Source organism: Pleurodeles waltl, chromosome 7 (genome assembly GCF_031143425.1).
Source record: "Pleurodeles waltl isolate 20211129_DDA chromosome 7, aPleWal1.hap1.20221129, whole genome shotgun sequence".
Lineage (NCBI taxonomy): Eukaryota > Metazoa > Chordata > Amphibia > Caudata > Salamandridae > Pleurodeles > Pleurodeles waltl.
This window is the reverse complement of record NC_090446.1, coordinates 104,533,485-104,551,876: the sequence shown is the minus strand read 5'-3', so window position 1 is coordinate 104,551,876 and position 18,392 is coordinate 104,533,485. Positions and strand designations below refer to the sequence as shown.

The 18,392-nt window shown below is 45.8% G+C and overlaps 1 long non-coding RNA gene across 1 annotated transcript in view; it reads right to left on the bottom strand.

The window, feature by feature from the left end:
* The window catches only part of LOC138303780 (uncharacterized), a 162,240-nt gene that overhangs the window by 143,015 nt on the left and 833 nt on the right, over positions 1-18,392 (bottom strand). The window lies entirely within an intron of this gene.

The following is an 18,392-nucleotide window of genomic DNA, read 5'->3' as shown; positions in this document are numbered from 1 at the left end:
ATGGGTTTTGAGTTCTACCTCAGCCAATGCTGAGGACTCCAGGTCATTTCCAAGCAAACAGTCTACAGGGATATTTGAGGAGACCACCACCTGTTTCAGGCCATTGACCCCTCCCCACTCTAAAGTTACCATAGCCATGGGATGTACTTTAGTCTGATTGTCAGCGTTTGGTGACTGGATAAGTTTGTCCAGCCAGGTATTGACCAGGGGAAACCAGTTTCTCTGTCACCATGGTGACACTGGCACCTGTATCCCTCAGGCCTTCTACACTTGTCCCATTAATTAAGAGTTGCTGCCTGTATTTTTGCATATTAGGGGCAGCCAGTGTGGCTAAATCTGCCCCACCCTCAGAGACTAATGTAGCTTCAGTGTGAACCCTGATTTGCTCTGGGCACACTGTTGATCCCACTTGGAGACTGGCCATTCCAGTGTTAGCTGGAGTAGAGTTAGAAGTGGAACCTTTCTTGGGACAGGCCTTGTCTCCAGTTTGGTGTCCTGGCTGATTACAGCTACAACACCAGGCCTTTTTGGGATCAAAGTTTTTACCCTTGTACCCAAAATTGGATTGTGAAGAGGCTCTGGACCCTCCCTCCTGAGCAGGTTTTTGGGGCCCTATAGAAGACTCTTTACTTTTCCTTTTGGATGTCTCAACACTCTTCCCCTGGGGAGTCTTTGTGACCCCTTTCTTTTGGTCACCCCCTGTGGAAGTCTTGGTCACCCTAGTCTTGACCCAATGGTCCGCCTTCTTTCCCAATTCTTGGAGAGAAATTGGTCCTAGGTCTACCAGATGCTGATGCAGTTTATCATTGAAACAATTACTTAACAGGTGTTCTTTCACAAATAAATTGTACAGCCCATCATAATCATTTACACCACTGCCTTGAATCCAACCATCCAGTGTTTTTACTGAGTAGTCAACAAAAGTAACCCAGGTCTGGCTCGAGGATTTTTGAGCCCCCCTGAAACTAATTCTATACTCCTCAGTGGAGAATCCAAAGCCCTCAATCAGGGTAGCCTTCATGAGGTCATAGGATTTTGCATCTTTTCCAGAGAGTGTGAGGAGTCTGTCCCTACACTTTCCAGTGAACATTTCCCAAAGGAGAGCACCCCAGTGAGATCTGTTTACTTTTCTGGTTGCACAAGCCCTCTCAAAAGCTGTGAACCATTTGGTGATACCATCACCATCTTCATATTTAGTTACAATCCCTTTTGGGATTTTCAACATGTCAGGAGAATCTCTGACCCTATTTATGTTGCTGCCATCATGGATGGGACCAAAACCCATCTCTTGTCTTTCCCTTTCTATGGCTAGGAGCTGTCTCTCTAAAGCCAATCTTTTGACCAAGCTGGCTAACAGGAGGTCATCTTCACTGAGGCTATCCTCAGTGATTCCAGAGGTGCTGGACTCTCCTGTGAGAGAAGCAGCATCTCTGACTATCACATTTTGAGTCAGGGTTTGAGAGACCCTGTTCTCCCTAACTAGGACTGGAGGTGGGAATTCCTCCACATCACTAGCTTCCCCCTATGGGAGGTTATCCTCAGAGGGGTTGTTCTTAGCAAACTCTGCCAAAAGCTCCTGGAGCTGTGCTTTGGTAGGGTTTGAACCAGTTTTAATCTTTTTGGTTTTGCAGAGAGACCTTAACTCTGACATCCTAAGATGCAGGTAAGGGGTGACGTTGAGTTCCATCACATTCTCTTCTTCATTAGACATTATGTTTCTAAAAGTTGGAATACTTTCTAAGAATCTAAAACTATCTCTAGAACTTAATTCAAACTTTTACAAAACTTTTAAACTCTAAAAGAAATGCTAACAGGGACTAACACAAGGCCCTAGCAGGACTTTTAATTTTTTTTTAAAATAGCTCAAATTTCAAAAATCAGTTTCTAATGACAATTTTTGGAATTTAGTCGTGTGATCAGGTATTGGCTGAGTAGTTCAGCAAATGCAAAGGCTTGTACCCCACCGCTGATCCACCAATGTAGGAAGTTGGCTCTGTACGTACTATTTCAAAGTAAGAAATAGCATGCACAGAGTCCAAGGGTTCCCCTTAGAGGTAAGATAGTGGCAAAAAGAGATAATTCTATTGCTCTATTTTGTGGTAGTGTGGTCGAGCAGTAGGCTTATCAGAGGGTAGTGTTAAGCATTTGTTGTACACACACAGGCAATAAATGGGGAACACACACTCAAAGACAATTCCAGGCCAATAGGTTTTAATATAGAAAAATGTATTTTCTTAGTTTATTTTAAGAACCACAGGTTCAAGATTTACAAGCAATACTTTAAATGAATGGTATTTCACTTAGGAACTTTAGGAACTTTGAATTAGCAAAATAGCATATACAGTTTTCCCACAAATGGCAAATAGCTATTTTAAAACTAGACAGTGCAATTTTCAACAGTTCCTGTGGGAGGTAAGTGTTTGTTAGTTTTGCAGGTAAGTAAATCACCTACAGGGTTCAAAGTTGGGTCCAAGGTAGCCCACCGTTGGGGGTTCAGAGCAACCCCAAAGTTACCTCACCATCAGCTCAGGGCCGGTCAGGTGCAGAGGTCAAAGTGGTGCCCAAAACGCATAGGCTTCAATGGAGAAGGGGGTGCCCCGGTTCCAGTCTGCCAGCAGGTAAGTACCTGCGTCTTCGGAGGGCAGACTAGGGGGGTTTTGTAGGGCACCGGGGGGGACACAAGTCAGCACAGAAAGTACACCCTCAGCGGCCGGGTGCAGTGTGCAAACAGGTGTCCGGTTCGCAATAGGATTCAATGGGAGACCAAGGGGTCTCTTCAGCGATGCAGGCAAGGGGGGTGCTCCTCGGGGTAGCCACCACCTGGGCAAGGGAGAGGGTAACCTGGGGGTCACTCCTGCACTGGAGGTCGGATCCTTCAGGTCCTGGGGGCTGCGGGTGCAGTGTCTTTACCAGGCGTCAGGTCTTTGAAGCAGGCACTCGCGGTCCGGGGGAGCCTCGGGGTTCCCTCTGCAGGCGTCGCTGTGGGGGCTCAGGGGGGTCAACTGTGGCTACTCACGGTCTCGTAGTCGCTGGGGAGTCCTCCCTGTGGTGTTTGTTCTCCACAAGTCAAGCCGGGGGCGTCGGGTGCAGAGTGCAAAGTCTCACGCTTCCGGCGGGAAACATGTGTTGTTTCAAAGTTGCTTCTTTGTTGCAAAGTTGCAGTCTTTGTGGAACAGAGCCGCTGTCCTCTGGAGTTCTTGGTCCTTCTAGATGCAGGGTAGTCCTCTGAGGCTTCAGAGGTTGCTGGACCCTGTGGAACGCGTCGCTGGAGCAGTGTCTTTAGAAGTGGGGAGACAGGCCGGTAGAGCTGGGGCCAAGCAGTTGGTGTCTCCGTCTTCTCTGCAGGTTTTCAGCTCAGCAGTCCTTCTTCTTAGGTTGCAGGAATCTATCTTGCTGTGTTCTGGGAGCCCCTAAATACTCAATTTAGGGGTGTGTTTAGGTCTGGGGGGTTAGAAGCTAATGGCTACTAGCCCTGAGGGTGGCTACACCCTCTTTGTGCCTCCTCCCTGAGGGGAGGGGGGCACATCTCTATCCCTATTGAGGGAATCCTCTATCTGCAAGATGGAGGATTTCTAAAAGTCAGAGTCACCTCAGCTCAGGACACCTTAGGGGCGGTCCTGACTGGCCAGTGACTCCTCCTTGTTTTTCTCATTATCTCCTCCGGCCTTGCCGCCAAAAGTGGGGCCGTGGCCGGAGGGGGCGGGCAACTCCACTAGCTGGAGTGCCCTGGGGTGCTGTAACAAAGGGGGTGAGCCTTTGAGGCTCACAGCCAGGTGTTACAGTTCCTGCAGGGGGAGGTGAGCGGCACCTCCACCCAGTACAGGCTTTGTTACTAGCCACAGAGTGACAAAGGCACTCTCCCCATGTGGCCAACAACATGTCTGGTGTGTGGCAGGCTGCTAAAACTAGTCAGCCTACACTGGTAGTCGGTTAAGGCTTCAGGGGGCACCTCTAAGGTGCCCTCTGGGGTGTATGTTACAATAAAATGTACACTGGCATCAGTGTGCATTTATTGTGCTGAGAAGTTTGATACCAAACTTCACAGTTTTCAGTGTAGCCATTATGGTGCTGTGGCGTTCGTGTATGACAGACTTCCAGACCATATACTCTTATGGCTACCCTGCACTTACAATGTCTAAGGTTTTGCTTAGACACTGTAGGGGCATAGTGCTCATGCACTTAAGCCCTCACCTATGGTATAGTGCACCCTGCCTTAGGGCTGTAAGGCCTGCTAGAGGGGTGACTTATCTATACCTATAGGCAGTGTGAGGTAGGCATGGCACCCTGAGGGGAGTGCCATGTCGACTTAGTCGTTTTATCCTCACTAGCACACACAAGCTGGCAAGCAGTGTGTCTGTGCTGAGTGAGGGGGCCCCAGGGTGGCATAAGACATGCTGCAGCCCTTAGAGACCTTCCCTGGCATCAGGGCCCTTGGTACCAGAGGTACCAGTTACAAGGGACTTACCTGGATGCCAGGGTGTGCCAATTGTGGAAACAAAGGTACAGGTTAGGGAAAGAACACTGGTGCTGGGGCCTGGTTAGCAGGCCTCAGCACACTTTAAAATCATAACTTGGCATCAGCAAAGGCAAAAAAGTCAGGGGTAACCATGCCAAGGAGGCATTTCCTTACAGAAGGATATCACACTTCTATCGGAAGTGGGACAAATAACATCGGACCAGTGGGTTTTAAAGATTGTTTGATTTGGCCATACTTTAGAGTTCATTCAAAGCCCACCTTCTCGTCCTCCTCATACCTTCTTTCATAAGAATCTAAAACAACTCCGGCTGGAGGTCGTGACCATGCTCAAGATGGGAGCGATAGAGAGAGTTCCTTCTTCAGAAAAAGGCACAGGTTTTTACTCCTGTTTCTTTCTGGTGCGCAAAAACTGGGAGTCTTGGCGTCTCACTCTCGATCTCAGGGACTTAAACAAATACCTCAAACGTCAAACCTTTCACATGGTCACGTTGCAAGACATTCTTCTCCGCATGAATCACGGAGATTATATGACATCCCTGGATCAGCAGGACGCTTACTTACATATTCAGATTTCACCTGCCCAGAGAAAATGTCTGCGTTTCACATTAGCCGGCAGCCATTTCCAATTCAGGGTTCTTCCATTTGGCCTGAAGTCCGCCTCCCAGAATCTTTATAAAGTGCCTAGCTCTGGTAGCGGCTTCCCTAAGAAAAATCTGAAAAATGTTCCCTACTTAGATGACTGGCTAATGAAAGCGCGGTCATATCAGGAAGCTCACGACTCAATAAGGGCTTGCATGGCATTATTCGACGATCTGGGCCTCACTCTGAATCGGAACAAGTCGAACATATTGACAACAAGAGTGACAACCTTTTTAGGGGAAAAACTCTACACCATCAGAGGCAAGGCTTTTCCTTCGGTGGAGAGGCAAGCGAGACTCATTTATCTAACAAACAGAGTACAAAGAAAAAAGTCTCTTTCAGTGTGCAGCTACAAGTCGCTTCTGGGGATGATGTCTTCTGGCATACAGTTAGTCCCCTTTTGTCAACTGAGAATGCGTCCCCTGCAAGAGGAACTAGATCTTCAATGGATTCAGAAAGAGGGCTCATTCAACGACGTAATCACGGTAACTCCTCGAATGATCCAAGCGCTCCACTGGTGGGCGGACCAGTTAAACATTGCAGTCGGTCTTCCTTTTCTGCCTCCTCGACCTCCGCTGGTCATTACCACGGATGCCTTCCTAGAGGGATGGGGAGCGTATCTTCAAGACCTTCAGATCAATCGGAAGGTGGAGCAACTCTTTCCAGAAATATCACATCAATTTCCTGGAGTTGAGAGCGGTTTTCCCAGCCCTACAGGCTTTCCTTCCAAGAATAAGACACTCAGCGGTTCTCATAAGAACAGACAATACTGCAACAATGCCTTATTTAAACAAGCAAGGGGGAACAAAATCTCTTCTTCTATCTCGAGAATCACAGACTATTTGGAACTGGGCCATTCGGAATGGCTTCAGTCTATGAGCGGAACATCTGCCAGGAAGGCAGAACAAGACAGCAGACACCCTCAGCAGGCTGACGTCCTCCTGTCACGAATGGGAGCTGAACCAGGAGGTGCTCGACCAAGTTTTCAGAAGGTGGGGGAAACCCAAACTGGATCTCTTTGCAACTCCGCAGAACACCAAATGCCGCTTTTATGCAAGTTGGGTTCACCATCCGGGCTCTTGGGGGAATTCATTTTCGATGGCATGGTGCGGAATATTTGCCTGCTCTTTTGCACCCAATCCTCTGATCTCAAGACTACTTGCAAAGATCAAAAGACAGCATTGCAGGCTCATCCTGATAGCTCTGTTTTGGCCTCGCCAACATTCGTTTTCGGAACTCCAACTGCTCTCAGAGACAGACCACCTTCCACTGGAAGTTTTACCACAGCTCTTGACAAGGAACGAGTGTCGAGCTTTGCATCCAGACCCCAAATCACTAATGTTATCGGCCTGACACCTGAACACAATGAGTTCGCCCATTTAAATATTCACCCCGAATGTCGGGATATTCTTTCGAAAGCCAGAGCAGATAGCACCAACAAATCATACTCTTTAAAATGGAAAAGGTTTTGTTTGTGGTATCAGAAGGAGCAGATTGATCCGCTGCTGTCGCCATCAGAGCAAATATTGCCCTATCTCCTCCATCTGGCGTTGACGGTCTTGGCGCATGCATCCGTCAGGGTGCATTTGGCGGCTATATCTCGCTTCAGATGTTCACCAACATCGCCATCTCTCTGGTCTTCTAGATTGGTCAAACAATTCCTTAAAGGGCTCCTTTGAGTTTTTCCTTCAGCAAAGCCTCCTCCACCATCTTGGCAGCTCAACACGGTTCTCTCTCAGCTTATGAAACACCGATTTGAACCAATACTCAGAGCGGATTTGAAGCACTTATTGTGGAAAGTAGCTATTTTGCTAGCCCTTACTTCTAGGCGGGTCAGCGAGATCCAGGCATTGAACATTCAAGAGTCTTTCCTTCAATTTAAACATGATAGGGTGATACTTCGTACTAACCCGAAATTTGTTACAAAGGTGCCATCAGACTTTCATATTAACAAACTGTTGATTTTGAAATCTGTCTTTCCGAACCTGTCATCTCCGGCGGAAAGAGCTCTTCACTGGTTGGACATCAAAAGGAATCTCAAATTGTACTTAAAAAGAACCAAGCATTTTCCAAAAACTACTCAATTGTTCGGCCCGTATAGTTCCCCGCGGAAGGGACAGGCCCTTTCCAAGCAGAGTATAGCCAGGTGGATAGTAGCTGCTACGAGATCAGCGTCCATGGCACTGTTTACAGGTGTACCCCTGCAGGACATTTGCAGAGCAGCCACCTGGAAAAGTACTCACACGTTTACAAAGCACTACTGTCTGGATGCCATCCATAGAGGAGATGAGCGGTTGGTCACGCGGTCCGGCGGCATCTGTTCCAGTAGCGGTGAGCTCATTTTACCTCCCTCCATCCTTCTTTTCTGTTGCGCACATTGCATGGTTTGATCTTTGTGTTTCATTTGCATATAGTTCTGATAGCATATAAATAGGTGTGCTAATAAGTAACATTATCTTTATAGAAGATAATCCTTTCATGTTATTGCAGATAACTCAGTGATCTGTCACTAATTTAAATGATGTATAGTCAATGCAATGTGCTCTGAATACTGCTTCATAGTCTGATTCAAGCATGTGAATCTATGAAAATTCCAATACTAGAGTAAAAAAATAAGTTACTTACCTGTAACTATAGTTCTCCAGTATTGGAATCTTTCATAGATTCACAAGCGACCCTCCCGGGGGAAGCTCACCTTCAATATCTCTTGTTCAACCCTTAAGATATGCACTTGTGCTTAGAAAATCTGAGGTACTGGAGCTTCTCTCAGGAGGGTTCTAGAGGGTGGGGTGCTCTGATTGGCTGAGGCTCAAATTTGGTCCTTTTTACATAAGGACTTGGATAGATTACTAAAATGTAGAGTTTTAATGTTATTGCTATTATGTCTTTGGGGACATTCTTTTCTAAGGTACCGGTGACTCCCATCTCGACGATGGGGAATGATTCAAGCATGTGAATCTATGAAAGATTCCAATACCAGAGAACTATAGTTACAGGTAAGTAACTCATTTTCTTATTGGCTCTGAGTACCTAGGGTTCTTGATGAACCTACAAGCCCTATATATCCCCGCAACCAGAAGAGTCCAGCAGACGTAACGGTATATTGCTTTCAAAAATCTGACATCGCAGAAAAAGGCTACAGAGTAAAACGTGGAGAAAAATGGCTGTTTTTTTTTAACCTCAATTTCAATATTTGTTTTTATTTCAGCTGTTATTTTCTGTAGGAAACCCTTGTGGGATCTACACAAATTACCACATGCTGAATTTAGAATGTTGTCTACTTTTCGGAAATGTTTAGCTTTCTGGGATCCAGCATTGGTTTTACATCCATTTCCGTCACTAACTGGAAGGAGGCTGAAAGCACAAAAAATAGCAAAAATGGGGTATGTCCCAGTAAAATGCCAAAATTGTGTTGAAAAAATTGGTTTTCTGATCCAAGTCTGTCTGTTCCTGAAAACTGGGAAGAGGGTGAGTTTAGCACTGCAAACCCTTTGTTGATGCCATTTTCAGGGAAAAAACACAAGCCTTCTTCTGCAGCCCTTTTTTTCAATTTTTTTGAAAAAAAACTAAATTTTCGCTGTATTTTGGCTAATGTCTTGGTCTCCTTCAGGAGAACCCATAAAGTCCCTAAGATGTTGGGGGAAAAAAGGACGCAAATTTGGCGTGGGTAGCTTATGTGGACAAAAAGTTATGAGGGCCTAAGCGCGAACAGCCCAAAACACGGCGTGACACCTGAGGGGAAAAGGCCTGGCAGCGAAGGGGTTAAAGTGTGATTCTTCTACGGCCTATGGAATAACCTCCATCTGCAACTGTTTGCTTGATACCACCCAGTGCCTAATTTGTAAAAAAAAAAAAAACGGTTAGTGTGGTAGGTATTAGTTATTTTCATTCTGTGTATTGAATTAATAAACAGCTGTTGTGCTCATCTCTAAATTCTTCTAGTGCCAGTGTTGACAATTCAGCCGAGCACTGGAAACCACCGGCTCAAATTAAGCAGTTATCACATCTTGCTTGCCGCCCCCCTCCACCTGCTAAGAAGAAGTTTTCATCATTTTCATAAGCCTGTTATCTACGTAGAGGTATATGTTAGGACTTCTGGGCTGTCAGCCATCTGTCCCCTCCAACGGCTGGCACTTCTGTAAGGCACGGTAAAGCTGCTGGCTTGGGGTGTTTCCACTAGCCAGCAAGAAATCACAAGTGCAGAAGTAGATTTTTTGTGGGGTTTGTGGAGCCCTCCAAAGTCAAAAAGCTTCTTAGTCTTTAGTGCCAAAAATCCTAGCACCATTCCTATTCTCTCCAGCAGTGTGCTGTCCGCTCTAGCATAGAGGTTGGCAAGTCTTTGGGTCTCTCAGGTGAAGCTCATGATCCCAATGGAATTATTACAAGCCTAAAGTCTGTTCTATTCATTATTTTAAAAAGGTGCTCATTACCATCAAAGTTAGTTTCAAGGAGCAAATCGGTCAAGGATTATATTTACAAAGCATTTCATTTGCAGTCAAGTCAATCTTTGTTCAACTTTTCTCACAGTGGGATGCATATTTGCGTAGCTTTATTACTTGTATGGCAATATTTCAAACAGATAATAAGATTCAGGTCTAGCAATGTCTATAGGACGTGCCAAGGTAAGATGCTTAGGTTTAATAGTTTTCCCTGATGGGTGAGTAGATCTGATCATGCACCTTCTGCTCTGATCCCTGTGTTCCTTATTGCACTCGCAAGGTTGTGTTTATTGATGGTGCAGGAGTGTGTGTATATATATATTATGTCATCATTAAGTGGACCAGCTTTTCATTCATGTCCAGTACTAGGGAGTGATTGGTGATAGCTTGCCTCTGTTTTCATTGCATCTTGCCTACTGTGAGTACATGAATGTGCATATCTTGCTACTTCTTAAAAGTATCGACCCAAGAGCTCGCTCCAGGATTGTACAAAACATCCATTTAACAAACAAACAAGTTCTTAAGCATGATTTGAAAATACTGGAACACTGGATGCAGGGTCGTACAGGTTTGTACAGCAAAGAGCACTTTAAATCTTGTATTCCTTACATGAGGTGGCTTCTTCCACAGCCAGTCGTCGGTCCTTTTACTCCCATAGCTGGGATCAGTCACCGCTGCACTACTCTATTGCTCCACCCATCCTTTATTCCAATTTTTAGTCTTATGTTTTTATTTGGAGAGTAATAGGAAGCGGGTGGGCCGAAGAGAATGCAAGTGAACAGAATATATGGAGTTGACCACTGTACATGACCGTTCAATTTCATGCTGATACATACCGCCTCTTGAAATTTCTTGCCTGACATGAAAAATGATCCTGCTAAATGTTGAACTCCTCTCTACTAATGCTTTAGGAAATGTGGAATCATAATAGACAGTTGTGGAAGTTGAGGAGAATGTATGCCTTGAGAAAGCCCTAAAGTAACAACACCCAGAGCCAAACAACGGTCAAATATAGAGACTTGATGAAAGATTATGTTTTGCAATAAGGGGAACCTACTTATAAGGGCCTCAACTTTCGCAAACTAAGAGTTCATCATATTCATTTAACTATTTCAAAAAGAAAACAATTAACTGAACACATTAACGGGGGATTGACTACATTGTTTGATTTAAAATTTGCAGACTCAACTGGCTGTGCTAACCTCCAAACAAATCGATAGATTGGTTCTCCCTTTATCTTGGAAAAACCTTGTTCGATGGCATGTGTAGCTGCAGATACACATGTTGTGCATAGCCCGCCATCTGGTGTTGGGTCGGAGTGTTACAAGTTGTTTTTCTTCGAAGAAGTCTTTCGAGTCACGAGACCGAGGGACTCCTCCTCGTTTGCTTCCATATCGCATGGGCGTCGACTCCATCTTCGATTGTTTTCTTTCCGTCATCGGGTTCGGACGTGTTCCTTTTCGCTCCGGGTTTCGGAACGGAAAGATAGTTAAAAATTCGGAAAATTGCGTCGGTATTGTTGCGTTCGGGATCGGGTTAGATAGAATCGACACCGAATCGAATCGTGAAGAGCTCCGGTCGCCCTTCGGGGTAATTTTGATCCCCTGTCGGGGCCTGGTCGGCCCGACCGTGTGTAACATCGAGGTTGATGGAACGGACCCCGTTCCGATTCTGTCCTAAATGCCACAACAAATACCCATATACAGACCAACATTTGGTCTGTAACCTGTGCCTGTCGCCCGAGCACAAGGAAGAAACTTGTGAGGACTGTCGTGTGTTTCGATCCCGAAAAACGCTCCGTGACCGGCGAGCCAGAAGATTACAGATGGCGTCCACGCCGACAGGACACCGAGAGTTCGAGGAACAAGGAGAAGAAGAGGAAGCCTTCTCTATCCATGAATCGGACTCGGAGGAATTCGACGTCCACGAAACAGTGAGTAAGACGTCAAAGACAGCACACAAGAAAACAGACAAGGCCCAGGTGACGCCACTGCCAACAGGCCATGGCTCAACCCATAAAGTCGGTGACCGCCCATCGGCACCGAAAAAGGCTGAACTAGTGCTGAGATCGTCCGACTCTGGTCGAGACACAGGCACGCAGCACTCTCGGGACCGAGAAAGTGCTGCCGACAAAGATCGACGCCGAGACAGCGGAGCCGAAGCTGCTCGACGCAGAGACAGCGGCACCGAGGAGGATCGACGCCGAGAAGTTTCGACTCCGAAAAAGAGAAAAGTCGCCTCGGAGCCGAAAACGAGTAAGGACATAGTTTCGGTGCCGAAACGACCGGCAACCGAGCCAACTACCAGCTCATATTCAGAGGAGCAATCACTGTCCTCTCAATTGCGCAAACATAGATTTGAGGAAGAGTTACAGTCCACTGAAGTAGACCACACTCAAAAGCGGATCTTCATACAGAGTGGAACAGGGAAGATCAGCACCCTTCCCCCTATTAGGAGAAAAAGGAGACTTGAGTTCCAAACACAGGAGCAAGCACCACAAACAAAAGTGGTGAAGAAGGTAACTCCGCCACCCTCTCCTCCACCTGTAACTTACATATCACCGGCACAGACTCCGTCACACTCACCGGCTCACACCACCATGAGCCAAGATGACCAGGACGCTTGGGACCTATACGACGCCCCAGTGTCAGACAACAGTCCGGAGGCGTATCCTACCAAGCCCTCACCACCAGAGGACAGCACAGCGTATTCACAGGTGGTAGCTAGGGCAGCAGAGTTCCATAACGTGTCGCTACACTCGGAACCTGTCGAGGATGACTTCCTTTTCAACACCCTCTCCTCCACCCATAGCACCTACCAGAGCCTGCCTATGCTCCCAGGAATGCTAAGGCACGCAAAGCAAATCTTCAAAGAGCCTGTCAAGAGTAGAGCAATAACACCAAGGGTGGAAAAGAAATATAAAGCACCGCCCACAGACCCTGCTTTCATCACCTCACAACTGCCACCAGATTCAGTTGTAGTAGGGGCAGCTCGCAAGAGAGCCAACTCTCACACATCAGGCGATGCACCACCTCCGGATAAAGAAAGCCGCAAGTTCGACGCAGCCGGAAAAAGGGTCGCAGTACAAGCTGCAAACCAGTGGCGCATCGCTAACTCTCAAGCGCTCCTAGCGCGATATGACAGAGCCCATTGGGACGAGATGCAGCACCTCATCGAGCATCTACCCAAAGATTTACAAAAGAGGGCGAAACAGGTGGTTGAGGAGGGACAAAATATCTCCAATAACCAAATACGCTCCTCTATGGATGCAGCGGACACAGCTGCAAGAACAATAAACACAGCAGTAACCATAAGAAGGCACGCGTGGTTACGAACATCTGGCTTTAAACCGGAGATACAGCAAGCGGTGCTCAATATGCCATTCAATGAGCAACAATTGTTCGGACCTGAAGTGGACACGGCAATTGAGAAGCTAAAAAAGGACACTGACACTGCCAAGGCCATGGGTGCACTCTATTCCCCGCAGGGCAGAGGCACTTTCGGCACCTTCCGCAAAACAACCTTCAGAGGGGGGTTTCGGGGTCAGGCCACACAAGCCAGTACCTCACATTCAACACCGTTTACCTACCAGGGACAGTATCAAAGGGGAGGCTTTCGGGGCCAGTACAGAGGAGGACAATTCCCTAGAAACAGGGGAAAATTTCAAAGCCCAAAAACACCTGCAACCAAACAGTGACTCACAGGTCACTCATCCCCTCCACACAACACCAGTGGGGGGAAGAATAAGTCAGTATTACCAATCTTGGGAGGAAATAACAACAGACACTTGGGTCTTAGCAATTATCCAACATGGTTATTGCATAGAATGTCTCCAAATCCCTCCAAATATACCACCAAAAACACAGAATATATCAAAACAGCATTCAGACCTTCTGGAAATAGAAGTTCAAGCATTACTGCAAAAGAACGCAATAGAACTGGTACCAGGTACACAAATAAACACAGGAGTTTACTCACTGTACTTTCTAATACCAAAAAAGGACAAAACACTGAGACCAATCCTAGATCTCAGAACACTAAACACCTACATCAAATCAGAACACTTTCACATGGTCACGCTACAAGAAGTGTTACCATTGCTAAAGCAACAAGACTACATGACAACCTTAGATCTCAAAGACGCGTATTTCCACATACCGGTACATCCCTCGCACAGGAAATACCTAAGGTTCGTATTCAAAGGAATACATTACCAATTCAAAGTATTGCCGTTCGGTATAACAACCGCACCAAGAGTCTTTACAAAATGCCTAGCAGTAGTAGCTGCACACATCAGAAGGCAGCAAATACACGTATTCCCGTATCTAGACGATTGGCTAATCAAGACCAACTCACTGACAAAGTGTTTACACCACACAGATCAGATCATACAAACCCTCTACAAACTCGGTTTCTCCGTCAACTATGCAAAATCACACATTCTGCCGTGCAAAGTACAGCAATACCTAGGAGCAACAATAGACACAACAAGGGGAATAGCCACTCCAAGTCCACAAAGGGTTCAAAATTTCCTAAAAGTTATACAAACCATGTATCCAACACAAAAAATACAGGCAAAGATGGTATTACAACTCCTAGGCATGATGTCCTCATGCATAGCCATTGTCCCGAACGAAAGACTGCACATGAGGCCCTTACAACAGTGCCTAGCATCACAATGGTCACAAGCACAGGGTCACCTTCTAGATCTGGTGTTGATAGACCGCCAAACATACATCTCGCTTCTATGGTGGAACAGTATAAATTTAAACAAAGGGCGGCCTTTCCAAGACCCAGTGCCACAATACGTGATAACAACAGATGCTTCCATGACAGGGTGGGGAGCACACCTCAATCAACACAGCATCCAAGGACAATGGGACGTACATCAAACAAAGCTGCATATAAATCACCTCGAACTGCTAGAAGTTTTCCTAGCGTTAAAAGCATTCCAACCCATCATAACCCACAAGTACATTCTTGTCAAAACAGATAACATGACAACAATGTATTATCTAAACAAACAGGGGGGGACACACTCGACACAGCTGTGCCTCCTGGCACAAAAAATATGGCAATGGGCAATTCACAACCACATTCGCCTAATAGCACAGTTTATTCCAGGGATCCAGAATCAACTTGCAGACAATCTCTCTCGAGATCACCAACAGGTCCACGAATGGGAAATTCACCCCCAAATTCTAAACACTTACTTCAAAATTTGGGGAACACCTCAAATAGACTTATTTGCAACAAAAGAGAACACAAAATGCCAAAACTTCGCATCCAGATACCCACACAGGCAGTCTCAAGGCAATGCCCTATGGATGAACTGGTCAGGGATATTTGCGTACGCTTTTCCCCATCTCCCTCTCCTTCCATATCTAGTAAACAAATTGAGTCAAAACAAACTCATACTGATAGCGCCAACATGGGCAAGGCAACCTTGGTACACAACACTGCTAGACCTATCAGTAGTACCCCACGTCAAGTTACCCAACAGGCCAGATCTGTTAACACAACACAAACAACAGATCAGGCATCCAAACCCAGCATCGCTGAATCTAGCAATCTGGCTCCTGAAATCCTAGAATTCGGACACTTAAACCTCACCCAAGAATGTATGGAAGTCATAAAGCAAGCTAGAAGACCATCCACTAGACACTGCTATGCAAGCAAATGGAAAAGGTTTGTTTGCTACTGCCATAATAATTAAATTCAACCATTACACGCATCTCCAAAGGATGTAGTGGGTTACTTACTACACTTACAAAAATCGAACCTGGCCTTCTCTTCCATTAAAATACACCTCGCAGCAATATCTGCATACCTGCAGATTACCCATTCAACTTCACTATTTAGGATACCTGTCATTAAAGCGTTTATGGAAGGCCTCAAAAGAATTATACCACCAAGGACACCACCCGTTCCTTCATGGAACCTTAACATAGTCTTAACAAGACTCATGGGGCCACCTTTTGAACCCATGCATTCTTGCGAAATACAATTCCTAACCTGGAAAGTTGCATTTCTCATCGCCATCACATCTCTAAGAAGAGTAAGTGAAATTCAGGCGTTTACAATACAAGAACCTTATATCCAAATACACAAAAATAAGGTAGTCCTAAGAACCAATCCTAAATTTCTACCAAAGGTTATTTCACCGTTCCACTTAAATCAAACAGTAGAACTACCAGTGTTCTTCCCACAGCCAGACTCGGTAGCTGAAAGGGCACTACATACATTAGACATCAGAAGAGCACTAATGTACTACATTGACAGAACAAAAGAAATCAGAAAAACAAAACAACTGTTTATTGCATTTCAAAAACCTCATACAGGAAATCCAATATCAAAACAGGGTTTAGCCAGATGGATAGTTAAGTGCATCCAAATCTGCTACCTTAAAGCAAAAAGGGAGCTGCTCATTACACCAAGGGCACACTCAACCCGAAAGAAAGGCGCTAGCATGGCTTTCCTAGGGAATATTCCAATGCACGAGATATGTAAGGCAGCCACATGGTCTACGCCTCACACATTTACTAAGCACTACTGTGTAGACGTGCTATCCGCACAACAAGCCACAGTAGGTCAAGCCGTACTAAGAACTTTATTTCAGACTACTTCCACTCCTACAGGCTGAGCCACCGCTTTTGGGGAGATAACTGCTTACTAGTCTATGCACAACATGTGTATCTGCAGCTACACATGCCATCGAACTGAAAATGTCACTTACCCAGTGTACATCTGTTCGTGGCATTAGTGGCTGCAGATTCACATGTGCCCACCCGCCTCCCCGGGAGCCTGTAGCCGTTTGGAAGTTATCTTCAACTTTGTACATTTGTAAATATATTACTTAAACCTTAATTGGTACATACTTATTCACTCCATTGCATGGGCACTATTACTAACACACACAACTCCTACCTCACCCTCTGCGGGGAAAACAATCGAAGATGGAGTCGACGCCCATGCGCAATGGAAGCAAAAGAGGAGGAGTCCCTCGGTCTCGTGACTCGAAAGACTTCTTCGAAGAAAAACAACTCGTAACACTCCGACCCAACACCAGATGGCGGGCTATGCACAACATGTGAATCTGCAGCGACTAATGCCACGAACAGATGTACACTGGGTAAGTGACATTTTCATTCTCAGTCTCATGGTGCACCTCAGACTTCTTCTCTACATCTATACCCAATGTAACAGCCACAAGTGACACTACACCGGATGCCGACAGTATGAACACCAGAACGTAGGCTCAATAGGTGTGCTTCTTCTTCACCCAACCTGTTTGTTGTCACTTCAGGACACCACCTGTAGTAAGATCTATACTTTATGTGGCTGCCAGTAAATTTAGAAGCTGAAAGCTTATAATGAAAAGAAGAGTTAAGAACACCCACCTTTACCATAGGACAATTGGGTGGCTTCAGTATACTGTGCTGCCATCTTTGCTGCCCAGTGGGTTTGATGCCCACCAAATTGTCCTCTTTATATGGGCACAGTTTGGCCTGCTTCAGAAAGAGAGTTGTGAGATTAAGGATAGTGGTGACATTAACCTCTAGTTTACAGTACGTGGACAAGACAGCAATAAATGGCGAAGCTTTGGGCCTTAGTATAGAAAGTAACCTCGGGCGCAACTGGCTTGTGCTTTCTTTTTGCACCTCTGGGGTGCATTGGTGTTAAAGACGCAGTGGTGGATGCTTGTGCAACTCCTCCTGTAATACAAATCACACTGTGCTAAGTTTCCGCTGGTACGATCTCAATGGAGTGTACCCCTATATATATATGGTATGGGGTGGCATGCACCTTATTACAGGCACAGAGGTAAAAATGTCTGAAGGACATGCATTGACTTTGCGTCTCACAGAGGTACCATAAAGTCAGTGCCCACCACCCCCAAGGGTGCCCTTTGGATATGGAGAAAGGTGAATCCTAGGTAACACCCTGCCTGCCATCTTTTTGCAGGTATATGCATCAAGGTGACCAGCCTGCTTGGAACAAACACATTTTTTCAAAGTAAATGCTTCAGACTCCTTGGACACTCAGTCAATAACATCAAGAGGGCGCCAAGAGGCAGGGGCTGGGTTAGGAGAAAGTCCACCTTGTTGTGGGCCGCCAGCTCAGTCCAGGATTCAAAGGGTACTCTTTCTAATTACAGGGCCTCAAAGGAGTCCTATACTGCTTTGTTGTCACTGCCTTCCCGAGACAGGAATGGTAAACTGCTACCTTCTTAGGATGTGGTACCCATATCTCAGGCTCCATCTCTGGAATCAAACCTGGATTTCCCGTTACCTGTCATCACCATGGTAGACAGGAAAAGTACCATTAAAAGTTGATAGAGCAGATATCTGAATGTATTGTCGCTGACGCAGGAACACGCGATCAGCCCAAGGTTAACTAGAATCATGCAAGCGACTAGGTGCAGATTGGATTTGGTCTGATAAATGCATACATCCTGGAAAGTCAGCGCCCGTTGGCATGTATTAGCGCTAGAATTACCACAGTTATCCAAGTAACAGATGGAGCGATCAAATGAACCATAACTGATTTATTGATCCAATCTCAGTTTAACCAAATTGGCCATGCGAGCAGCCCAAGGTTCTCTGGAATCACCAAAGTGACAAAGCAAGCCCAGATTGGTTTGGGTCTGATAAATGCATGCATCCTGGGATGTCACCGACTGTTGGTATGTATTACCTCTAGAATTACCAGAGTTATTTACCATGTTCTTGGCTCTCATTCGAGGATCCACTAATGGCTATAGTTTTGCACTATATTGTAGATAAAGCCATTTCCTTTTGCTATCAAAAGTTGGCCCTTCGGGGTTGACCATTTAA